Here is a 19,979-nt window from a genome sequence, read left to right as displayed (position 1 = left end):
AGGATGTATCCATGGTGAACTCCTAAATCATTTCTGAATTATTCATTTTATGCTATCTTGAAAGACATACTGTAAATACAGAAGATGACTGTACTGGCCCCATCTACTTGAAACCACATCTTTTCCTTTATGATTTTCAAAAGATTTGTAACCATTATTTTAGCACTGCAGAGAAACAGTGTTTCTGAATGAAACATGCCAACAAGACAATGCTTAAGGACTGCCCTATAGCTGCTTTTTGGTGACAGTGTACAGATCCAGGTTATCTTGAGACATGTTTACCCATGACACGACAAGAGAAATGTCTCCTTGGCAGAAATAAACACTGCTCTGCTTTTCCCTGTTGATACATAAATTGCTGTTCAATGACAATCATGGTTGCCGTGCTGCTGTTCTGAGAACCTTCCTGAGGTTTTATGTATTGCTCCGAAAGTAACACCTTCCTTTTATTGTCATGGAAACTACAACAGATACGAAGAGCACAATAACATTATTTGATAGAACAAATTCACAGCTACAAAACATTATTTTTCAGTACAGTCACCACCACTAGCTATGCGTTTTGGCCAGTCATGAACAAGAGCCTGCATGCTGCACTCGTAAAAACGTGCAGCAGTGGAGGAGATCCACTGTCGCTGCTGCAGCTGCTGAAACGCATCACCCACCACCTCACTGTGCTCACATCCACTGTCTGGTCTTCAGAAAAGTTCAGCGCTGGTGAAGTCCAGTGCTGGTGAATGTCAATGGGCGCCATCTTTTCCACACAGAGGAACTCAACGCCACACCTCTGCTTCATCCGTACTCCCATGTCAGACACCACTGTGTCCCACTGCCCCTCTGCTGCCGTCAGTCACACAGCAACAGAATGGAACGGAATACTGCTGGGGAGGTTCAACCTCTACACCATACCACCAACTGACATCGTGGGCCAACATAATAAAACAGGAGGTGCTACTTTCCACACAGCCCTACACGTTGCTCCCTGAGACGTACCCATTCCTCACACGCTACTCTATTAGCATCCTTCCTCTTGCCTCCTCCTCTGCTGAATCTGCTGCTTCATGATCATGTGTAGCAGTGCCACCACTGACAGCCAAAGGAGGAAGAGCCACTACATCACTCAGTGCTGCCAGGCCTGCAGCCAGAATTGTCTGGAGTTTGGGAAACCAAGACCACAATAGCTTATGGCTGTGCAACTACACCATCTGTCAGATTGGATCATAAAAATGAGCTACATCTAATACACTGCCTAGCCATCAGTTACTCCTTTTGGCCTTCCCTGTATAATACAATACAATACAGACAGTAATGTAGTTGTTTTACAATAAAATACATTACATAATAAGCTATAATACAATCACATCACATTGTGTTATGTAATTACAAGTATAGGCACACATTTGTTTGTTTTTAATCTTTTTCAAATAATGAAAAGCATTCAACCACAGTCTGAAATTAAACCCAATAAGCTATATTTGCACATATCGTAACAGTAGTGATTTTGGATGTCTGGGCATTTCACTGACAAACCAAAATATCTGTAGAGGAACCCTGTTTCCAGTAAGAACTGAATACCATCTTTCAGATGTTTTAGGTTATGCACTGTAAGATGGACTCAGGCCAAGTCATGACTCACTTTCAAAAATGTGAGATCCCGTATTTGGTGCTGAAAAACAGCAAAATAAAGTAATCCTGTAACTGTTATCAGAGTGGCATCATAATTCAGAGAAAAGGAAAAGCCCACTTTCCTTGTTCGTTTTCCCTAAAACAAAACAAAATGACAGAAAAGATTTTCCCGACAAGGTAGGAAAGAAGTGAAGTCGCAAACAGCAACATAAAAAACCAAGCCTCTGCCTTACTTAGGGAAACATTACAGATTTCTCACAATTAAACACTTTCTGCCTGTATTTTAGAAGGAGGAAAAAAAAAAAAAAAAAAAAAAAAAGCAAAACAGCAATAATAAAAGCTCATGTACTTTTCAACAAGGTGGTACATATGCCTCATCGAGCACTGTGCCTCCGGGAGTTCAAAGCAAATATATTTTTACCACTGCATATCAATGCTGAGGGTCAAAATCTCCAAAGAGTACCCAGCAGTAGTATCACAAGGTGCAGTGTGTGCCACAAGAGGCTTCAAGGACTGACATTTCAAAACTCACCTTCTGCACTGCTCGAGTCTGCTTCTGTTGCACAGCACCAAATTTGCATTGACACTCAAAGTAAAAAGGAAAAGCAGAGACCAAGAGGAAAGCAATACACATTTATGACTATATTAGTAATTTCCAGTGAATATCGTAAGTGGCTGACAGTCATAGGCTTTCTGAAAACAAAAAAAAAAGATATCAAGATGGCTGAAATTGGGTTGGTTTAATGCTACAGCACAGAAGACAGCAACTCTATATGCCACTACAGCAAAAAAATAAATTGCTTTTAATAGACAAGTGTTTAATGCAATTTTTATAATCTGCACTGACATTTCCTACTTTGTATTCTGTAAGACAACAGTTAAAGTTTCACTTTTATACAGTATACTGTGTGTCTCTGACAAAGTGGGCAGGGTGCCTTATTAACTTACACTCCATTTTTAAGCTATTTTAGCAGCAAACAGAGGCAAGAATTATCAGATTCCTCATGTCCTTTCCAGAACTACTGTCTTCTGCTGTTCTGTGTTTGTGCTGCTATGCAGTCATTAACTCAATGGGTTTCAGCAGGGATTGTTATTCATTTATTTAGCAGGGCTCATATTTTAAGTCTAAGAACATCTTTGAGCAGTTTAATCCTCCATGTAGAATAGTTTAAGTAAAGAAAAATACAGGAAATACTAAAGAGTTGGGATTTCAAAAACCAGGCAAGGTCAATACATTTTGTTTGTGTAATCCTACAATGCTTCTTTTTCTAAATTTAAGAAAAAGGGACAAAAAAAACAAGGAAATCAGTAGGACATGACAGCTCTTGCAACAAACCACATATCATAGCATCACAGAATTGCTCAGGTTGGAGAAGACCTTAGAGATCATTGAGTCCAACCACGACCTAACCATTCTACCGTAACTCTAACAACCCTCTGCTAAATCATGTCCCTGAGCAACACATCCGAAAGGTTTTTAAACACATCAGGGATGGTGACTTAACCACCTCCCGGGAAGCCTATCCCAGTGCAGAATGTAAGAACATCCAGAGAATGCCAACGAATACATCTGAAGAAGCAATGTGCCCACCATGCCTTAGATTTCAGCGGGGTGCAATGCATAACTCTTTGGGGCACAATTAGAATCCTATCCATGACAATTTTCAACACAGTGGCTGCAAGGATAACTTCCCACCTGTGAAGGGACTGAGCCTTGATTCAGAGCCTTTAAAGAATCCCAAGGAAGCCCCATTCATGAGTGTGGAACCTTCACTGCCCCAGCTGCATGAAAGACTCAAAATGGCATTCAGCAATGGGTACAGAGAGGTCACAAACAGCAAAACAGGTAAAGACAGACCTGCTTTGTTGGAAATTCAGCTTATAACCATAAGATACATATATCAATAGTTAATTCCTTCCCAATCTTTCTGTCCATCTACCTACCATTATCCACCTCAGTGTTGCCCCAGGCTAAATCTGACAACTTAATTCTAACCCTTTCAAGATAGCCAGCTCTGACAGACTTACTTGTTTTTGATAGACAAATAAAGCTCTCTAAGTGCCAACAAGTCTGCACATTTCAGAGTTAGCACTCAAAGAAGCACATGATTAAAATGTAGAGATTTGGCAAGTTCATCAGGCCTACACATAGAGAACACAGCATCAAAAGATCTCATCAGTCAGAGACACCTGAGCACCAGAAAGAGACATGAAGCATAAAAGAAATGAAACCTTCAGAAACAACGAGCTCTGGACAAATTGATTAGGCAACACTGGATGAATGAGTTATACAGGAGATGCTTTATGGCGTAGATCTGCCCAGCATGTTTGTGATTTCTCTTAAAAAGAGCCATTCTGCATTGCCCCACCAGTAGCAGACAGCTCATGCCACATCTGCCTTCCCACACAGTGAACCATCCATCATGAACAACACTGCTGTTAGCAGACAGCTCGGTCCTCCCAGCACATCTCACCTCCATCGAGGTGCCCCACGCCAGGCTGCCAGCCTCCAGCCTGCTCAGCCCAAGGCCTGCCCACATCACACAAGCACAGATGGCACTGCATGGCTTGCCACGAGACCTGAGCCCGTGGTACAGGCACCAGGCCGCCATTCAGCCTCAAACCCCTCTCCTGAGCGAGCACCAGGCGTTTTCTGAACCCCACTGCTAACGCTGCCACGTGCTCTGCAGGCAAACGACAAGATGCTCCCATCACAAAGTGCCACCATCTCCCCCTCTAATTACTTTTGCCCAGTTTGATATCCCAGATGTCAAACAGCAAGGAAGACATTCATACGCTTAACTGGGATGTCTCCTAAAAAGAACTATACAGAAAAACTTCAGAATTAACAAAGCCTCCACTTCTTTCTACAGCGGCTTTCAGAGCGCTACAAACAGAAGAGAGTTTTCCATTTATCAGGCTGCACACAGGGAAGGGCTCCCCATGAGGTGATTTTGAAATTTGTGGTCAAAGGTTAACTTGGTCTGTAACTTCAAAGTGCAGAAAATAGTGGAGGCTGAAAGAATACAGGGGCAAGGGCTGTCCTAAACACAAAGCTCTGGGGGCATGCTGCAAACCTGAGCCTGGCCCACATATGCCCACGAAGCTGCTCCCTGCACTTGCCCAGCTCTTTGTTTCACCAAGAAGTGAAAAGAAAAAGTCTTAAGAATTTAAAACATAACCACATTTTTCTGATTCACGGCACAGAAGAAGGAAAGGTAGTTTCATTAATTAAGATCTGAACTCCTTTCTGACTCGAGTTTTTCTTGATGTTGCTAGATATTTGAAAATGCAGTACTCACTCACTGGAGGGTGCAGCTCCCGCAGGGCAGTGAGTAATGGTTCTACTCTTGCTCCAGCACTGGCAGCAGCATGTTGGACTGGAAAACGAACCTCTATTCCTATCTATTTTCACGACCAGTTTATCCATCATCTCCTTGATTCTTACCCCCCTTATGTATGAAGAAGCAAAGCACTCTCAGTACTATGATGAAATACATTTGAGAGCCCCACTGACTCTGCCACCCAAGGATAGGATTTGTCCCTGAACAGCAACTCTGTTCCACAGGAAAAATTCATGAGTTAAATCTTTTCACTTCCCTTAAAATAAGAGACAAAATGAGAGAACATTGCAGGGAATGATTCAAAATCTAAACCTGGAGCCTTATTTTAAGGAAAGTAAGTGGTAATAGACACATATTATCCCATCATTTTCTTTTTATTTTCTGTTTTGTTTGTGTGTGTGTTCATTAGCTGAACAAACTTTACCATACCAACTAAGCACAGTACTGACATTTCAGACACAAAATATAAATCTGAACTATTACACGTCTGCATCTACTGGCTGCAGACCTGAAATCTTACATGTTATCGACTTGTTTTATTCGCAAGCTTTCAGTTTTGTCTAAATACAATTGCTATTTTGGTGTCTTGCAACTAGCTCTGTATGATGAGGTGATGTGAGCTGTAGCAGTGACGGCTGGCAAGGACTTCTGAATGGAAGGGTCCCTAACTGATACACACACAGCTCTGTGTTAGCTCTCACAAGATGCACTATTTACTGAAGATGATTACCCACAAGTAAATAATGAGTCATGGTACTCTTAAAAAAAGCAAACACACAGAGTTAAAGAATAATTTCCAATGTGGGTAAACAGACAGAGCTGCAAACTGAATCACTGCCATGCATTTTTCACAATAAAGTGTTAAAAATTATAAACGCTACAGAAAATAACCAAATTAGATGAAAATGAGATAGAACATCTTGGAAAGAATCTTTCCACATGTCTGTAAAGCATCATTTATGGACAAATGAAAACATAAATACAATCATAAACATATGCAGGAACCAATGGAAGAAAGGCTTTTATTTGGTTGACACAAGAGAAACACACCGTGACCATTTCATCACCCTCAGTGGGTTGCCATACTTATTAACAACAACGACCACTGCAACTCCACGTGTATCAATGGAAAGCAGTAGAGTAAATCTAACACCGTCATTACCACATGCAGTTAAACTTCTCCTCTTAACTACATATCATCAGACATGTCATATATATATATATGTACATACACTTCCTAGGATATTTCCTCTTTCATACTTCAAGAATCCACTGCCGGGGAATTAATCTCCAGATAATCACTGTCTGTGGTAAAATGCTCTCCCCTCCATTATCGCTACTTTGCACATGAGGCTTTTTTCTGATGCCACTGACAAATCTGTGTGTGTATGTATCTATAAATAAGTATATATATATAGTATATATATTATAATATATAAGTACATAATATAAATATATAAATATGTGTATATATATACACACACACATAAGAATATGTACCAAATCTGACACAGATTTGTATGTGGTGCTTTTCCCCCTTTCTCCACTGTGTATTTCTCCTTGCACACTAGGCCTGAAAAGGACTCTCCCACACTCTGACCAATCTACAACCTACATTTTGTTACCCACAGTCCAAGTTTTCAAAATGATGTGATTTTACGTCACAAGTTTTTTAACACTGCCTTAACATCTTAAATGACATTTTTTTAAGCAGAGAACCATACGGCTAGTGTGATGGGCAATCACAGGTGGTTGCCCAACACAACCTGTCCTGCAAGTTTTCACTTCATTTTCACTTTTATTTTTACTAATTACCCACACTTGCACTTCTGAATCAGGGTCACCTGTGCATGTAACATACAGTTCTAAGAGCTATTTTGTGGCTGACTGATGGTTGCTAAGACCACTGAATAGGCACCAAGTAGCTTTCACTGCCAACAATCTTAGCAGAAAAGATGACGCTTCTTCCCCAACAGTCCTCAAAACTGAAAACACTGCCATAAAGAGAAGGAAAAGGAGGAAGAGATGAATGCAGGCTGAGCAGTTCAACTAGAAAAAAGACTCCTTTAGGGCACCTTAACAGTCACAGTTCAAAGCTCAAAGGGAAAATGAAATAACATCTAAAATGTCACATAGTTCTTACAAGATTACACGTATCTACATTATGCAAATACAACAGAAGGAGAATTTTTGTTTGTACTATTGCAAATGTTTTTTGTTAAGAAAAATACAAAACTAGAAATAGGAAATACTTTACCATACTTTCTTTTGCTTCTTTTCATAATGTTTTCTCAGTGTTGCTATACTGCACTTAAACTAGGTCACAGGCATTGTCTTGCACTCAACAGACATAACTGAAACACATCACAACTATCAGAATAATCACACCAGAGGGAACTTCAGTAGCTGCTATCCCTCGTCCTATCAAAGCAGTTCATACCATACAGCTGCTGCTTCTGCTTTACACGACTGAGATTTAAAGGCTTCATCAATCCCTGCCAAGGTAACAGCACCATCACAGATCAAAGTTTTATTTCCAATAAGAGATCACAGTATGAAAACTAAAAAGCACTTTCACTTTTTACAGTTACTCTTTACAAATATTTGCAGCCAATTAAGACGTGTTGCGAATGTAATTGCACAGGTACCTTTTCATCTTTACCAGTGCCATTTTCCTTTCACTCCCTCTACTTCTCCAGCTCTTCCTTGAGCTCTCTATTTAATCTGTTCTGGTCAGAAAAAATAACAAATTGCAAGGAGCACGGAATAGGGAACATGGTGTTCTAAAACTGGTCCTGTGTAAGACACAGGGAAATGGTACAGAGCTGAGAAAAGCTATGATCTGCCCTGAGTGACATCATGACCTCTATTTACAGCCACAAATCTTAGCACAGAGACAGTGTTATGCATGACAGTGCATTGCTTCAGTTTCCTTTCCTTTCCTCTCCTTTTTTTCCTTTCTGTACTTTTACCACGCCAGATTTTGCTTTACTGAATCTAGTTATTTCCTCCACTTTGATACCTGGATGGATTTATCCTACCTTCCTAAGCAGAGGACCAGCTTTTACTGTCTACACAACCAACTCAAAGCAGCTAACCTGTTATGGAAACATCAAAGCCAGGGCATACTCATAATCTTCCAATTTCCTATGCTAACCAAAGTGATAATATTATTCCTCTCTAACAAGAGGTAATTCAGCAAATGCATGAATTTCAAAATAACTCTGGGCAGAAAATGAAACGTATTGATTCAAAAATATAAGGCATTTACTAAGAAATTCAGCTACTGATCTATAAAATATTCAAAAGATTTTTTTAAAAGTGCAAAATAGTACAATATGTTGATTTGCTAGTTTTTATTATGTTCATTGGATTTCTTAATGTTTTTTAGAAGATACCAGCTTGGACTAAAAAGGGAGGAGCACAAGTTGCTCTCAGTGAGTGGCTAACTGACATGTGAAGGTACAAAAAAAGGACTCTTTAACACCGAGTTCTCACAAGCTTTCACCAAGTTTTTCATAAAGATAGCAGCAAACAGGAAACACAACAAAATTCACTAATGAAATTCCACATTACATCGTCAGAAAAACCCACAAATGATATAGCAAAAGTCTGACAAAAAAAAAAAAACAACAACAAATGAGCTCAATGCAAATTTAATCCCTAAATCAAGATATTAGGCTCAACATATATACAGATGCAGATGGTGGGGTATAATGATTCCAAATTTAGTACTGTAGATAGAATGATTTCTATCTTAAATCACATTGTAGCAGATCATTTCCCTCACAAAGGTGTTGAACTTTGGAAAACATTAAGCTTCCACTCAGCCTTGTCACCAACTTTCATTTTCACCTTTCTCAGTCTTCAGGCTGTAGGAACCACTGAAGCCAACCTCACCCCTAACTGTTAGACTGACTTTTGGTTTTGGGTCCCAACCCAATTTCAAACATTGCAGGAATTTGTGTATTTATTTAAAGATAATACATAAAGCAGATTCAAAAATCATTGTCATTTTTCCTGACTTAACACTTTGGGGCACTATTAGAGGTGGTGCTCTGTCTTTGATGCTCAATGAGATTTTTTCACTTTGAAATTAGATACGAATTTCATCCCATTGCCAACATTAGCAGTTAAACCACTCATTATTAGGAACATTATTGAAGAATGTACCTTAGGAGAATTAACAGTAAAACATCTCAAAGTCTGCTAGAATCTGCCGGATAGATCCTCATAACTTAGACTTATCATTCTGAAGTTGTGTACAACAGGCATAGCGCCAGCCATCATTTTTTTCTGACCTAATCAAAAAGCATCTATCCAAAATTTTAAAAAGCACACAACAAACACGAAGCTCCAAGGATGATCCTCAGTAAGTGATAAGCTTTCTTAAAAACTCAGCTCATTAAAAGTAAGTGTTTAAACTATAACTTATGATCTGCCCATCTGCTTTTCCCACTTAGCCCTTCTCTCCAGATGGGAAAACAGGTGAGGTCTTCAATTACTCATACATCGCTCTATAGTTTTGCCCACACCCTTCTTTCTCTTGCACCATCACCCAAGTGTTGTGAAACTTGGATCTCCTAGCAGAGATTGCAGCTTTTAACCTCACACGGCAATAGGAAAATTTCAGACCTACTCTATCTGAAGCCTTGCAACATCTGATGAGCTGAATCTCTCAAATTCCTCTTGCATACTGCTCTGAGTTTAAATACTTTTTCTCAGAAAGAAGAAAAAATGATACTGAGGTTTTCATAAGCCTAATTTGCAAACTGTTTCACACTCTTTTAGATTAGATTACATTACAGAGCAAACAGTAATACTGTTATCACTATCATCCCCTAAAAATGGTTTGGCTTGGGACTGCACAGGGCTTACGGTGCATTTGCTGTTTTCCAGCCACCTGTGTTCACAAATGGCATTGATTTCAAGAGGTCTTTGCAAAATTATGGGATGCTCCACTCACCAAAGGTATTTAAAGGAGCAAGACCTACAGAATTATTGGCAAGATTAGGCACGACATATCAGGAAATCTTTAGCAACAAAACATTTACATAAAAAAAAAAATCAGACTGCAGATTTGATCTTTGCACTTACATGAGTGGTAAAGGTCTTTCTTTACATACCTTTCTTGTACCATCAATTCATTAATTCAGCTGCAGAGCTATGATGATCAACACGGACTACACCTCTGTCTACACAGATACGTTCTGAAGAGATTGAATTCAAGTTATAACTTGGCATGGAGCTGAACACCATGCAGGGGGGCCTTACATCTTAGTGCACGTTACACTTGCCCAGACAGCAAGCAACATCCTGTCAACAATCCATTTCCCCTTTGCCTTCCATCTCCAAGATGAACGGCTGACAAACCTTCCTTTTAGTCTCTGTGGGCTGAGAAAATAAAATACGTAAAAAATATTGAGAAATAAAAAGCTTCTAGAAAAAAAAAATAATCTGCCAGCAGTATTGCTACAAAATGCAGTTAAACTAGTAAGAACTTACATTACCAGCATGAACTTTCAGCTGCTGCTTGTGGAAGATCTCAAGCTATACACAAAGCTAAGGAGATGTCTAGTAAATGCCCTGGCTACCCGCCAGCATCCACATGGTCCCCACAGGTTTGCCTCACTAAAAGGTGTGGCAATAAGAGAGGGAAGACTGTCTACTTGATTTCAAGTTCTGCAGGTGCAATTCCACCACTTTTTTGCTTTCAGAATTTGGATTTCTCACTGGAGGGCGACATGTAATCCAAGAAAAAAAACCTCTGGAAAAGTTCTGGAAGCCAATCTAGACAGCAAAGGTCAAGGGAGAGGGGAGGGTAAGGGTTCACAGAGTAGTTTGCTTATGTAAATTTGGCTTTTTACACTTACTTACATTCCTGTGAGCAAAGCATGATCAGAAAACTATTCCCAAGCTCAGTCAAGTTCTGGCTACTTCTCATGCCAATATGACTCTTTATATGGGATCAAAGGCATTAATCTTGAGCTTTGGCCCCATATGTGCAAAGGCCAGAATATTCTGGCTCTAAGTTTTGAATAAGCTGGCAACTTCTACATGTGTGGAAAATGTGTGTAGGACACTTTTTACAATTATACAGCAGCTCGAGTTGTTTGCTTCAACAGAAGTGTTAAGATGTGCTGTTATTTTGTTATGAATTCATAAGATTTTTAGTGACTCCCTGAATTTATTATAGGCAGACCAGTAACACTATAAGTTCTATAAGCAGATTTACTGTAAGTAAATCTATTTAAAATTATTTATTACTTAACTCATCTGTAACCATGTGAACTGAGCTTTCTCATATCAAACTGTCCATCTCAGTACAAAATGCTCAGACAGTTTCAGTCACAGAAGGCAGTAATGGGAAGGCACCTCTGCAGACCATCTAGTTAAGCGCCCTTCTCACTTCCCTCATGTTCAGGACTACTTCCAGTTGGACTTTTTAATAACCTCAAGGATGGTGATAGCCCAACCTGTAGGAACTACCTGCGTCAGTCAAAGTGATTTTTGGTATTTCTGCAGAAGTAGCCAAATGAAACAGCTGGGATTCTGTTTTGATTTTTATCTATGTGAAGAACTGTAGACTCTTTCAGTCACTTTAGTTCTCCCATTCCTTGAAGCAGAACTTGTAATTCGGCAAACAAAGCCTTTATGTCAGCAATGAACCGCCTCTTGTCCCTGAGAAGATCTGGTCAGAATGGGAAAATGATGAAGGCAGGCTTGCCGAAGTTTGTGTTCCACAGGAACTCTTCCAGCATGTAAAAACAAACATCCATCTCATTCTTGAATTTAACAGCTACCTGGCATTTCAGAAGATCTGAAGGCATCAGCAAACAGAACAAAGTATGCTATTTGTTATACATGTGTTTCTCCTCATACATAGCACCATGTAATGTCACAGGCACTGCAAGGACAGCCCGAGGCATGGCCTCAGTTGGGCCTGCCCCAGAAGAGGCTGGTGCCACCTGCGGAAGGCCAATGCCTCGACAGCTAGCCAGCCACATGCTTGCCCTATGAGGCCCTTCATGCAAACGTAAATGGACAGCAGGAAAGCGAGGCACAGCCTGGAGCAGACTGTAGAAAGCCTGCTTGTCTCCCCACTCTTGTCAGGCCAGAAGTGTGGCCCAGACACAATGCTTCATCCAATTCACGCTGTCTGGTTTGGAGTTATGGAAGCCCCTCGCCAACAGAAGTACTGCCAAGGCCTGGACACGAGGCACCGAGCCTGTCTGTATCTCTTGAAAAAGGTAAAAGAAGGATTGAATAATGGAGGACAGGATTGATCACACCCGAGTTTGACCATAAATGCAGAACACTGGCAGCACGCAGAGCCGTGCCCCAGCCCACAGCATCTCACCCACACCTAACTGCCTAGCATAGGAAGCACTGCTGCAAAATCCAAGAGCTTTTTGATGCAAAGCCTCTTGAAAGCATCGCAGCAGCAGATCTCTCTGTCTCTCAAAGCACAATCCCACCATCCACTGACTGAAAGGTACGGTCGGAGCAGCTGCAAGCACATTCCTTGCACCCTACCAAGAGAGTGGCAGCAGGAAGCATCCATCTTCCCCAGGCAGAGGATGAAAGCAAAAGTTCACTCCAGGAAGCAAGAGCCAGCACTGTGCTGACAGAGCCACATCCAGGTTCAATCAGAGCTCAGTGGAAGGGAAGACAGATGCCACTGAGGCAGCATCTCATGCAGCAGCCAATTTGAAAAAGAGGATTCATGTATTTCTGAGAGAATCACCATTTTCACCAGTCTTATCTCATGTCCCAGTGGTCACATACACATACAGCATAACTGCAAAGTGTGGGGTCTGGTGACAAAAAGTGACAGGCCTGGGGACAAAAAATAACCACCAACAACAGAAACCTAATACTTGGTAATGCAAAAAGATGAGAAAACAAAAGCTTAGGGTCTGGCCAGCACAAGCAGAAGTCCTGGCAACTTCATGCCTGTTAGTGGAAACAAGGCCCTGTCAGAGAGAGCCAGGCAGCAGATGACTCCTGGAACAGTAACACCCCTCTGCCAACACCAAGAGCACGGCAGCTGCCCCCAGCACCTGGCAGATCCAGCAGCCACAGCAACTGACAGCACATCCTATGGGGAAATGAGGGTGAGGGCGGCACGTCCACGGACGGGACGCGTCTCTACAGACTCTGTTGAATTTCTGGCAAAGGAAGATAATGAGGAGTATCCGTGGCAGGGGGCTTTGTGGTGAAAAAAAGAGAAGTGGGCAGTTTACACCTGAATGCTATTCTGGAGAATAAGGTCTGATACTTTCATGGTGCACATTTCTCAAGTGATTTTCAACACAAAATTTACAATAATCAGTGACAAATTACAGTTATATGTTACAATTTGCAGTCACAGATCCCATGCTCATTATATTCTCATCGTATTCTACTCAGTCAACTCCATTCCCTGGCATCCAATGTTGAGAACTTTGATAGTTTTAAACAAAGTTAATAGGATCTATAGTTTTCAAACACAACTATTTCTACATACTGATAAGCATCCTGAATAACGAAGCTGTACTGTCCATGAACTATAAACCTTAATTTACCTGCATGTACTCAAAGATATCAGAATGAAGGCTACATAATTAATCTTAATTCTGGTATTTCTTTTCCTCAGTGCTTGACATTATAACCTTAATAATCAGCAACTTATGCAGTTAAACAGATGATCCAAGTCATCTGGCTCAGACAAGCTGTTTTATTCCAGTCACATACAGCACTTCAATAACCCAAATCACTTCAGTAAGTCACGTCAGTCCAACGGTACAACATAAATTAAATTATGTGCAGTGCAACACTCAGTGTGAAGTACTTCATGTTCCAGTTACAATTTTCTCCATACTTGTAGAAATAAAACCATACACTAATATTTAATGAAAGCAGTTATTTTGGTTCAAAATGAAATTTGTCACAAGTGTCATACAGACTAATACTCTTCTAATGTACATGTGTATGTATGCTTCTGCATTTACACAAATACGACTGTACAGAATCTTTCCTTTTTTATCTAGCCAGATGATGAGTATCACCTCATCTTCAGAGAACAAACACAGTATGGAAAGTAAGACGTGACTTAAAGAAGGCTCAAGATAAACCATTCCATCTCCTGAAGCCATGAACAAAGTTACTCTAAGCCTTATACCGAAATACTGCAGCTCCTAACTATACCTGAAGCACCTTATGCACAGACTCAACCCATTTTTTAAAAGATGCTTGACATATATAAATGAATATAAAAATAAAAAGAACCCAAAGTAAAACAATAAATCATGGAAATGAAATTATTTTAATATAAAGCTAGAAAACAGACAGTATGATGTCACACACGGTCAGTTTCCCCTACCAGAAATGGTAAGGGGGTACGGAGATAGACAAGACATGACAAGTCTGTACTTAAGGCCAGAAGAAAGAACAACACTAAAGGAGTATCTTCAATTTATTAGTGCTTATTCTTCTTCCAGGTAGGAAACCAAGCAGCAGTACACTACACCTAATGATGTATAGCTTGGCTAGAACACATGGCAAGTAGCTGGCACAACTGAGTTAAAGGAAATGATGCAAAGTCATGGATGGGAGCTGCAGAGTTAACAAGGAGATGGAAGAAAGATGTGAAGATCTGCATGAGAAATGAAAAGGCTCAGAGTTCAAGAACCCTGTATAGCTGTAAGGACTGCAAGGAAACATGACATGCCACACAAGGAAGCAGTCTTGCAGTGGTGATGAAAGCAGCTTTTCTTACCCACAGAAATTCTTTTTTTGCTAGTGTTTCCAATATGGTTCACCCATATGCATGCCACTGTGATGTGAATTATCGAGTGGTTGTCAGTAATCCAGGTACTTTTTTAATTGGAAAGCACTTCCAACTTTCCTCAACGAGTGCCTTCATTTTTCCACACCAAAGCTGTTCCAAAGCACATCCTACGGTTGGGTAATGGTGCCATACCTGCGTGTTACAGCTCACTCCTACCAACTCCCATGAAGTAATCCAGAAGGCATTCAAACATCACTGTTAAAATAGGCAAAGATATTTAGTAGGTGAGGAGGATTAATGATCTTCTCTCCAAGATGAAAAAGTATGCAGTGTGAATGCATACATGTAAGTAAGTAATCTGGTTCTATGTGTGCTAAATTCACCCTCCCCTCATTCAGCACAACAAAGACTTGCACTTTGACTTTAAATTCACTTGAGAAGACATTGATCTCCTTGCCCTGTTTTCTACCTTCCTACTACGCAGCTTGACAATCAGTCCTTTTATTTCTTCCAATGGAAAACAGAACTCTAATATATTGGGTTAGGTTCACCAGAGGACACAGAATGACTCCATAATCTAGAACGATTATACTGCTTTCATGAATATAATCTAATTATAGCATAAGAGTATTTGCCATTTTGGTTCATCAGTAAAAATTATTACAATTCTGTATATATAAGACACTTGAGGTTGTACAGTAATTTTTTAAACTGCAGTTTATTCCTTTATTCTTTGACTATTTTATTGGTATATATTTCATAGGACCCTTAGTTTCTCATAAGCTACAACAAATCAGAAGAAAATGAGACTTTAATGATTAAAAGCATGCAGAATTGGATACAAAATTTAATACTTAAGTTTAAAAAAAGCATTTCATATGCCCACAATTTCATCCTGCCTAGTTGCATGCTATTATTACATGCATCTCAGTGATGTGACCATAAACTGAAAAGGTTAACAGCAGCACCACAGAGCTTTTTCAATCAATCCTTTTACTTGCACTGTACCCCTACCACAAAAACGATTAAAGTGAAGTAGTTGTGATGAGTAATGGAAACGATGTTGTTCACATGTTGTGAATTACATGAGAGAAACAACTTATGCAAGATTCATTTACTTCATTCAAAATGTCCTCTCAGACCACAAACAGCTGATGAAATAACAGAGAAAAAATACTATTCTTTAATCTTTGCACAGAAAGTAAGCTTATTTACAGCCTGCATTTCATTTTCATAACAAAGCATCTTGTAATACATGTGTTACTTGTTTAGTTGTCCTTGTAAAATATGTAAAATCCCAACTCATCCCAGAAAAGACAGAGTACTTCTACTCAACACAATGACAGGTTCAAAAAGCATCAAAAGCAGTACCACCACACTAACGGCCACGTTGACTACACTGCTCACCTCTTTGATAGGTTAAATTAACCCAGGCAAACCGCCAAACTCACATACCTAAACTGCATTTCCTACTGAAGATTACCTCAAAGTCTCAGAGGCCTCTCTTCAGGTAAGCAGATATAAGAAGGAATATTTACTTATCTGAATGGTGCCACATAGGAGAGAATCTAGGAGTGCGTACGCAACTCCTTCTAAAATCTGCAAAGGAGGGAATAAAGAAGAACAGCGTAAATAATAGGCAAATTTTTCCTGACTGATCCTATCTATAGAATTAGATGCTGATCGTACCCTCCAGAAGCCAGCACACGTGTGGCCAACACATGTGTGTTCCGCCTCGCCTCACAAGGGCAGAAGGGCAGACAGCCCTCAGCAGTACCTCCTCCTTTCCTCCACCTGCCAGACCCTCACTCATTTTGGAAATCCAGCACACTAAAGGACAAGACAGAAGAAATCAGGTTGGATATTAGGAAAAATTTATTCTCAGAGAGACAGGTGAGGCAGTGAAGTCACTGCCCTGAAGGTGTTCAAGAAACGTGTAGATGTGGCACTGAGGGACACGGTTCAGTGGGCATGCTGCAGTTAGGCCAATGGCTGCACTTGGTCATCTTAACTGTTTTTCCAACCTTAATGATTCTGTGATTCTATGAAATGTAGCAATCTCTGCATTGCTACCCTGTGCCCTGCTGTACAGCTCTGCCCTACGCTGTGACAGAGATCTCCCATTAAATAGCAGCTTTGTTTCACTGAAAGAACTAGTGCTTCCCAAGTCCAACAAGGAAATGCAAGACAGAGGCATGCATAAAAATTGTGCTACCTTCCTTCTAATACTTCCCCTCATCCCACACTGTTTATCCGAGTTTCTTTCATATTCATGCCTCTTTTGCCTTCCTCCACTTTTAGTAATAAGCAAACCTCAGATCAGTAAACCAAAATATCATGGAGAAGAGATAACGAGCTCCAGAATTTCCATTCCCAGCAAGCCAAAATTCCTGGTCTCGCCCTTCCTGTAGCAAATGAGATTCTTGCTGGAGGATGTCCTGCTTCAAAATCAGGTGGCTTTGTTGAGGTTTCATCTCAACTCTCTTCCAAATAGAATCAAATTTCAAGACAGGCTACACTGAACAACAAACTGCCAACTTCCCTGATTTATGTTCAGTAATCCTCCTCCCTGCTTTTCTCGTGGCTTGGTTTTTACATATAGCCAAGAGGAAAAATCCTGCTCATCATCAACAACAGGGAAGCAAGAAGGATGTATGCCTACCACAGGTATGTGTTATTTTGCAAGCTTCTGTAAAGAGCACCCTATCTATTACTACCAACAACACTCTCCCTTTCACCTTAAAGAAATAAAAGAAAGAAAACAGCAAACAACAACATACTGAACAGGGGCAGTACAGCATGCACATCAGAGAAAGGACATCTCAGGTCTTCAGGTGCCCTATCGCCACAAACTCTTTGAAACATCCCTGAAAAAACTGTCCTCAGGGCAGGCAGCCATCAGTGCAAACAGATCTGCTTAGAAGTCCCCTGTCTGGGGGAGAATTTAGAAAAGGAATGCACTGTCCTCGTGTGCATAGAGATGATCATACAATAAAACGATGTCGTATCATTTGAAAAAGTGAACCAAATCACCAGCAAGAGCGCTATATAACAAATAAAACAGAAAGACCATTCCCACACAGGAAAAGGGAAAAGCATGGTAATTTTCTCATTACATAATGACTTTGATAAGCAAAGAATTCCAAAAGCACGGAAAGTTGAGAGTAGCCATGCTGTGCTTGTTCATACCGGCCGGATCCAAACCCACTGAAATCTCCAGGGGTTTTCCATCAGCTCTAGCAGATGTTGGATCGAGCTGTCTCAGCTCCCCATTAGAAGCTGATGTGGACACAGTTAAATCCTCTCTCTTCTAGCAGAGTCGTCAAACACTTAAATTCCGCTGGGACCATTGTGTGGTGGAGACTTCAGTTTCACAATGGATCTGTCAGGACCAGGTTGTTCCATCACTAATAGCACATAACAACCGAGAGCACAACCTCACCCAAAGGTCATCGACCGACAGAAAGCTGCGCCTGACTAAAGGGTCCGGCACTGATAGGAAGGGTGATGTGAGCCGGTTAGCAGGGAAAAAAAAGCCAGGGGAGGAAGGAAGTAGGCATATCCAGTTTCACAGAACGTTTGTTGTTGTCCCTCAACAGCTGTTTTGTGTGAAAACGAAAGGCTGTACTCTACAGTGACTTAGTGCAGCTCCTTCTCACCATCAGGTCACTTTTTAAGAGGCTACACATTTATGCATCCATTCTGCACAGTAAGAGACAGAGCTCACACCACCCGTTGTATAGCAGTACTAACTAATAGGATTGCATAGATCGTAGCAAAGTCTCCTGAAAATTACCTCTTTGCCACAGAAATATCTTATGAAGAACAAGCCGCTGCTCTGTTTTTTCCCCTCAAATGTTTGTCTATTCAGAAGCTGGTGTGGGAAAGCAGGAACCAGAGAATCGAGTAAATTGCCTCAACAGACAAGTAGTACCGATACGTAAAAGGAAAACAAATCCCCTTATGCAAAGATGCAGCCTATCGATTATGCAGACACGTCTTTTTGACAATCCAGCGCTGTAGCCACGAGCCCAGCACGCTGCCTGGGCTGGCAGATGGCTCCGCTCGGATGTACGAGCCCTGAGCTCTGCGGCCGGAGCGGGCGCGGACATTGCGGCTCTCCCCGAGATGAGCCGAGCCGAGCCGAGCCGAGTCGCCCCGCTGCCGGCAGCGCTCGCAGCGCAGGTGCTGCTCCGCCGCCGCCGCCCTCCCCGCACCGCGGCTCTCCTCTGCCCGCTCCGCGCGCCCACCGCAGCCCGCGCCCTCCCCTCCCGCCCGCGGTTAACAATTAACGCGTCAGGCTCTGCGCTGCGCGGGCGCCCGTTTGTTGTTGCGTTAGAAAGTCAAACGCAACTTCGGCAGATGAACTTCGGGAGCGAAGCGCGCCACCGCCAACCCCCGCGCAGGAGCAGCGCACCGCGCCGGCCCCGACCCCGCCCGCCGCCCCCGCCGCCCGACGGGCGCTGCCGGACGGGCATCGGGGGCCGCCCGACGCGGCGCGGATAAGCGCTGCCGGGCGGCGACTCACCGGGCGCGGAGCCTCCCGCCGCTCCCCTCCGCCAGCCGCCGTCTGCCTGCGGACGTGACCCGGATTCCCCCCCGCCCGCGCCGCCTCCCGCGGGGCCGCACACCACCGCGCTGCGCCCCCCGGCCCCACCCGCCGCCGCTCACCTCCGGCCGCGGCCACCGCCGCGCCTCGCCCGCCGCCGGCCCCGGCGCCGTGCGGAGCGCGTTACGCAACGCGTCCCCTCCGCGCCGCGGAGAGGGTCGCCGGGAGGCGGACGCGGGGCGGGGGGAAGCGCGGCCCGGCAGATAGCGGCCCCGGCCCCGCCGCCTCTTGCAGCGCCGGGCCGGGGCTGCCCCGGGCGGGGCGGGGTCCGGGTCACCGCCCCGCCGGACGCGCTGCCGGGCTCGGCGGCTCGCGGGCTGCGGGGGTCTCGGTGCCGAAGGGGGGGAATCCCGCGCCCTGAGCTCGGCCGGGAGCCGTCCTCACGGCGAGGCACGGGGGAAGGAAGATCGCCGCGATCGGAGGCTGAAGCCGACCGTTGTCGGCGGCTTTCCCGCGGGCACCGACGCTGTGCCTCAACCGTGCCGCGGACCGGTGGACCGCAGCCGGCCCTCGCCCGCAGGCCTCGACCAGGGGAGCAGCGTGAGCAGATTGCTGCGGGATCCCCGTGTCCCCCGGCACTTGTTCTGGGGAGCCGTCCCTGGGCGATCAGCGAGCAGCGGGCCCTGAC

At 42.9% G+C, this 19,979-nt stretch overlaps 1 protein-coding gene across 4 annotated transcripts in view; it reads right to left on the bottom strand.

The window, feature by feature from the left end:
* Positions 1-19,979, bottom strand: part of THRB (thyroid hormone receptor beta) — a 167,704-nt gene that overhangs the window by 135,460 nt on the left and 12,265 nt on the right. The window contains exon 1 of one of the 4 annotated variants that reach the window (XM_042888480.1): positions 19,414-19,432. The exons of 1 other annotated variant lie outside the window; for it this stretch is intronic. The gene's annotated coding sequence lies outside the window, so the exon portion shown is untranslated. Of the gene's footprint in view, positions 1-14,730; positions 14,753-17,931; positions 17,955-19,413; positions 19,433-19,979 lie in introns of those variants that run through there. 2 more of the 4 variants (XM_042888477.1, XM_042888479.1) reach the window with 2 other exon arrangements.

This window comes from Lagopus leucura, unplaced genomic scaffold (assembly GCF_019238085.1).
Source record: "Lagopus leucura isolate 7727_CA_CO unplaced genomic scaffold, USGS_WTPT01 Super-Scaffold_100157, whole genome shotgun sequence".
Taxonomy (NCBI): Eukaryota; Metazoa; Chordata; class Aves; order Galliformes; family Phasianidae; genus Lagopus; species Lagopus leucura.
The sequence above is the reverse complement of the archived record's forward strand: the minus strand, read 5'-3'. Positions and strand labels throughout refer to the sequence as shown.